This window comes from Pipistrellus hanaki, assembly GCF_964339955.1.
Source record: "Pipistrellus hanaki genome assembly, chromosome: X".
Classification (NCBI taxonomy): Eukaryota; Metazoa; Chordata; class Mammalia; order Chiroptera; family Vespertilionidae; genus Pipistrellus; species Pipistrellus hanaki.
The window spans coordinates 38,754,386-38,760,385 of record NC_140524.1 but is presented as its reverse complement, the minus strand read 5'-3'; the positions used below and the strand labels follow the sequence as shown (position 1 = coordinate 38,760,385).

At 43.6% G+C, this 6,000-nt stretch overlaps 1 protein-coding gene across 2 annotated transcripts in view; it reads left to right on the top strand.

The window, feature by feature from the left end:
* The first annotated feature begins 2,982 nt into the window (after positions 1-2,982).
* PLS3 (plastin 3) overlaps positions 2,983-6,000 on the top strand; it is a 91,747-nt gene continuing 88,729 nt past the window's right edge. Inside the window, exon 1 of one of the 2 annotated variants that reach the window (XM_084870287.1) lies at positions 2,983-3,112. The gene's annotated coding sequence lies outside the window, so the exon portion shown is untranslated. The remainder of the gene's footprint in view (positions 3,113-6,000) is intronic. The other variant, XM_084870290.1, reaches the window with a different exon arrangement.

Below are 6,000 nucleotides of genomic sequence, written 5' to 3'. Positions count from 1 at the left end.
CAGTAGGGGGAGGGGATGTGCAGGAGGCAGCCAATCCAAATGATTCTCTCTCATCATTGATGTTTCTTTCTCTCTCTCCCTCTTCCTTCCTCTCTGAAATCAATAAAAAACATATATTTTTTAAAAGTGTGGTGTATGTATACAATGAAATATTACTTTGTCACAGAAAAGAATGAAGTCTTATCATTACGACAGCATGGATATACCTAGAAAGTATTATGCTGAATAAGTCAGTCACAGAAAGATAAATACCATATGATTTCATTTATACTGGTATGTGGAATCTAATGAATAATATAAATGAACAAACAAAACAGAAACAGTTTCATAGAAAATAAACTGATGATTGCTGGAGGGGTAGAGAGGTAGGGAACTGTGTAAAAAAGTTGAAGGAATTGAGAAGTACAGATTTGTAGTTACAAATTAGTCATGGGGATGTAAAGTACAGTATAGAGAATATAATCAATAATATTGTTCAAAGTATGTATGGTGCCAGATGGACACTGGAAGTATCAGAAGGAGCACTTTGAATGTCTTACCATTGTGCTGTACACCTGAAATTAATACAAAATAATATTTAATATTAACTGTAATTTTAAAAATAATAAATAATAAATGGTATTCAAATGACAATAAGTAATCATATGAATATTTAAATAAGGTTCCATTTTAGAGCCAGGGCCAAAAAGAGAGATGGTAGTGCTACCACTTGGGCACCCTGCAGCTTTGAAACTATGGACCAGTGCACTTCCATTAAAATGACATTTCTTGACAAAAAATTCTGGCTGAATTATGGCATCCTAATTATTAGTGATGAATGAAGACTTTTATTCAAGTTTTTATATACGCTTTTTTGAACAATAAACAAGAAAGTATTAATAGCATATGTATAGGATTCTTAATGTTTTGACTAATTCTAAATTCTACTTGAAAAATAAACTAAAATAAAATATGATACATGTATCCAATCTTGAAAACTTAGCTTGCAGATTCCCTTCATGCTAAGTTGTAAATTTAAATTTAAAAGCAGTGCTGGCCAGGTAGTTCGGTTACTTAGAGCCTGTTCTGATACCCCAAGATTGTGGGTTTGATACCCAAACCCCATCAGGGCACATACTCCATTCAATCAATGGATGAATAGATAAGAGGAGCAACAAATTAATGTTTCTCTCTCAAATCAATCAGTAAAAACCTTTTTTTAAAAAAAATATATTTTATTGATTTTTACAGAGAGGAAGAGAGAGGGATAGAGAGTTAGAAACATCGATGAGAGAGAATCATCGACCAGTTGCCTCTTGCACACCCCCTACTGGGGATATGCCTGCAGCCAAGGTACATGCCCTTGACCGGAATCGAACCTGGGACCTTTTCAGTCCGCATGCTGACGCTCTATCCACTGAGCCAAACCGGTTTCAGCTAAAAACCTTTTCTTAAAAAGAAGTAGGTGGAAGCTCCTTACTGGTGACTTACAGGCACCATAAAGGATAGAAAACTGAAATAACATATTTAGTGTATCTAGAAATTTTGTGTAAAGAATTACAGAAACTATATCGTGGGCCAATTATTGAAAACCTGTAATCTCGTTTTTTGGAGTCCATTGTAAATGTGCATGGCATTGTAGTTAATCTCACACCATCATGTTGAAATCTGTATTGTTGAAAGTATTATAGTATTTTTGTGCTGACCAAACCTGACCCAGTACAAAATCTGTCACAACAGAAATGTAATGTTTCTGAAAGCATGATTGCCCTCTCATTTCTTTTTCACCTTCCTGTGCCTTTCATGAGGTTTTCCAGTTGGTTAATCATTAATTAATATTTAACAAGACTTTTTCCCAGTGCCAAGCCCTTGTCTGCTTGTCTAGCCTTTAGGCCTTATATGAACTGCTCCACTCTTTCCCGTTTAAGAAGTCCTGAGCCTGACTACAAGTTAATGTCTCTAAAATAATTAATAACAGCAAATAAGAGAATTCATTTTTTCAGGCATTTTTCCTGAAATGCATGTAAAATGGGATGTAATTGAACCAATTTGAAATTCATTTTGAAAATTTCCAAGCACACATTTCCTGAACAAAATGGTTCCTACTGGAACAGGAAAGATTTTATTTAGACTCAGTCTTCTACAGCTGTCTCACAAGTCAATCTCTAGATCTTACTGGAGAATCTATCAAACTCTGGCCCTCTGGACTTGCAGTGAGTCAAAGGATCAAAATGCAGATAAGGAGGGGACACCTCTATACCTGTTAATAAAAGAGGTCAGCTATGGCTTGGAGGCAATCTCGTGGGCTAAAAGAAGGAGAGGTATTCTGGGAACAGGAACCTGTGTCCAAGTTTTCTCTGGTGAAAGGAGACAGATGAGAATTGATGTCCATTTCTAGTCAAAGAAGTGGAAGCACATTAGTTCCACCATCCCTTTCCACCCACCTCTTTCTGCATGGCCATATATACCAGACAGGTGATTTTGGTGAACAGTTTACTGAGCACGAAGCTAAACACTTGAGAACCCCGTCCTGTCCATAATTTGCTCCCCAGACCTCTTAAGGAAAGGGAGAATTGCTGAGGTTTCCCTCTGAGCTGCTCCGCACCTGGACTGACTGAAGCCAATAAAACTACTAGAAAAGTTTCTTCCCATACTGACATTCTCTTCAAGATTTCGGGGAGAAACTGTACCCTCCATAGACTTAAATAGGGGTTTGGTGGCATTCAAACTCTCGTTCCCGACATTCCCATCTATTCCTTTATTCCTCAAGAATTTTTTGACCACTGTGGATTTTTGTAATCTCATAATCAGGGAGAAGGAGAAGCAGGCGCGGGGGACCAATCTCAGATCCCAGCCGCACGGTTCCGTCCCCATCGCTCCCGGCGCCGGTCTGGTGATTATTCTCCCAACTCTCCACCCAGCTGATGTGACAGGCTCCTGGCCCAATCGGCTTCCTGGTTCCCAGGCCGCCTGCAAGCACCACCCGAACCAATAGCGACGGCCCAGGGGCGGAGGGGCTGGCTGGAGGAGTGCTGGCTTTAGAACCACAGCCGCAAAGATTCCGAGAGGCAGAAGTTGTCTGAGCGCGTCGGTCAGAGGCGGTCGGGCCAGATCCGGTACTTTGCGACTTTAGGTAAGTGCATCGTGGGCACCGGAGGGCACCAGGACAGGGGGTGTGCCGGGGCGTTGGCTGGAGTGGGTCCGGGTAGAGCATCTCCCAGAACCTCAGTAGGAACGTGCCTCGCCCGGGAGGGGGTGGGGGGGCGGGGAACAGAGGGCAAGAGGGGGGGGCAGCAAAAATCTCTTTTCTAGCTCTATGGTGCCAAGGCGTTCAATACCGTCAGGGAAGGGTGGGAGTGACAGTGTTCTCCACGTTTTATGCTCTTCGCTGTAGAGAAGGTTCTTTCCCAGTAGTTGCTCGACTTGTTGCCAACCTTGAGCTGGAGTCCCTGACGCCAACATTTGCCCTTCTTCCCTAGCGTGGCCATGGCCCCGAAGTGGAAATCGAGCTCCTAACTTCCCTCTGTCGTCCTTCTCCAGCTATTGCCACCAACCAGCAACCCCCCTCACCCCCGCCCCGCTCCGGATTCAGGAAATCCTGGAGCCCACAGCCCGCGACGCCTCCGCCCCCCCTCACCCGCCTCGGGTGACCTCGCGGGCTCGCGCCGCCCCTGGGCGCTTAAGGGGTACCGCGTCCCCTGGAGGGGACTAGGCTCCTATGGCCCGGCGCCCTTTCCGCCTGCTTCCCCTGCCCTTAGCGAAAGCATTGTGATCGTACCGCGTCTCCCTATGAGTAAGCACTTTTTCCCTTTCAGTAGCCGAACATCTCCCAAGCCTTCGGGGCAGTACCTTTCTGTTCTCTCCCCCGACCCCCGCCGCCCGTCGGCTCCCTCCCACAGCTCCCCTGGCTCTGTAGCCCGAGTGGTTGGAACAGAGGTAGCCGGGGACCTCTCCGGGTGCTCTGGAAGGCACAGCCCTAGAGACTATGGGAGGGGGGTACTACCCCACTCCCCCTTCAGCTGCAGTTGCCGGTATTTACTTTTCTCCACCCGCTATCCTGAAGCGCTCTAATGAGAGGCTGGGGGACTCCGATCACCTCCCTCCCCGGCTTCTTGCCAATTCCAAAGTTGCCGCCACCACTGCTGCTCTGGCTCTCCTTTTCGGGCGGCTCCTTTGGCCTCACTCCAGGGCAGGAGATGATCCCAGCCTGGAAAATGGAGTGGGGTTAATGCCGCACACGGCGCTTCTTGCTTCTCACCTGCTGTATATTACATCCCTACTGCTGCAGAAGGTTGAACTTAGAACTAACTTGGTTGGCGAGCCTTGCCTTTTAGGATCAGATAGACAGGATGCTCTGGGTGCCTGGCCTGCTGACCTATGGGGGATGGGGAAGAGAGCCTGACTGGCCACACAATAGGTAGAAAACGTAGGTAAAGTTAAAAACTAGTAGAGGTAAGCACTACTCAACTTAGCTGGATGTTATAATGTGATTGGAAGCCTAAGTTTGATCCTGGAGATGCAATTCACAGAGAATTCCAACGAAGTGGTTGGAGTCCCACACATGCCAGTAGCCATCACGTGCCCAAAGTCTGATACCCCTAGGGTAATGGTCACATGATTTCTTTTGACTTTAAGATTGGAATGTAATGGCTGAAGCCGGAATTCCAAAAACTACAGCCTCAAAAAAGGGGAGGGGAGTATGAACTAGCCTCTACTCAAGGGAATTCTTCTTGAATTTGAATGAGGGGCACAGAGAGGGAATTTAGTGGTCAGATTTTACCCAAAATAAAAACAGGAATGGTTTATAAAATAAGGGTTTGAGATATGTTTGTGCTGGGATATATAACCCTCCATGAGCCTTCAATCTAGTGATGGCTTTTCTAAATTTTAAAATTTTTCTAATTATTTTCTAGGAAAATTGTTATTTTATTCACACCCTATTTCATCTTTAACTGATGGATTTGAAGCTATATCTTCTAAGATAATGTTAAAAAATAAGGCTTTGCCCATATTCCTGGGTATGGCCTATATTCTAATTGTAGTGTTCTATTTGAAGGTGGTGTATATTGATTATCTCTTGACTACAATTAGCAATCAGTTGGTTGCCAGGGAGGAGGAATTTGGGGGGCTGGGAGGAAAAGGGGAAGTGAATTGGGAAATACAGATTGGTAATTACAAAATAGTCAGGAGGATATAAAGTACAGCAAAGGGGATATAATCAATAATATTTTGATAACTATGTATGGTGTCAGGTGGGTACTGGAAATATTGGGGGAGAGCACTTTGTAAAGTATATGGTTGTCTAACCACTATGCTGAATACTTGAAACTAATACAGAATAATATTGAATGTAAACTGTAACTGAAAAATAAAAACGAATTAAAGAAAAAATTAAATTAACCAGTTTTTTCTGGTTTGGAATTAATTGGATCAGAAATCAGGAATAGCCCCGGCAGTTTTGGCTCAGATGATAGAGTGTCGGCCTGCCCCTTTGACTGAAGGGTCCCGGGTTCCATTCCAGTCAAGGGCACATGCCTGGGTTTCGGGCTCAATACGGGGGGGGGGGGGGGGGGGGGGGGGGGTAGAAGGCAGCCAACAATAATTCTTTTTCATCATTGATGTTTCTCTCTCTCTCCCTCTCCTTTCCTCTCTGAAATCAATTATATATATATATATATATATATATATATATATATATATATATATATATATTAAAGGATTTCACTTTAGAAAAAAAAAAAAGAAATCAGGAACAAAAACAGTGAACACAAAATTTGACGAGTTGATTTGGTTGGGTCTTTGCCTGTCAAAAGTTTTGTAGAATAATGAGAGGGCGCTGAAACAGCTCCCATCTTGACCAATACCCGCCCTTGTGGCCCAAATTATGGTTGCTGTAGGAAATACGTGGCAGTTTTGGTGTTCAGATTATATATTGCAGAGTATAGAAATAGGCAGAGGAATCTCTGAGGTCATGAGTTTAAAAGCTTTACTTATTCACAAAAATGGATGCAGCGTTGAAAA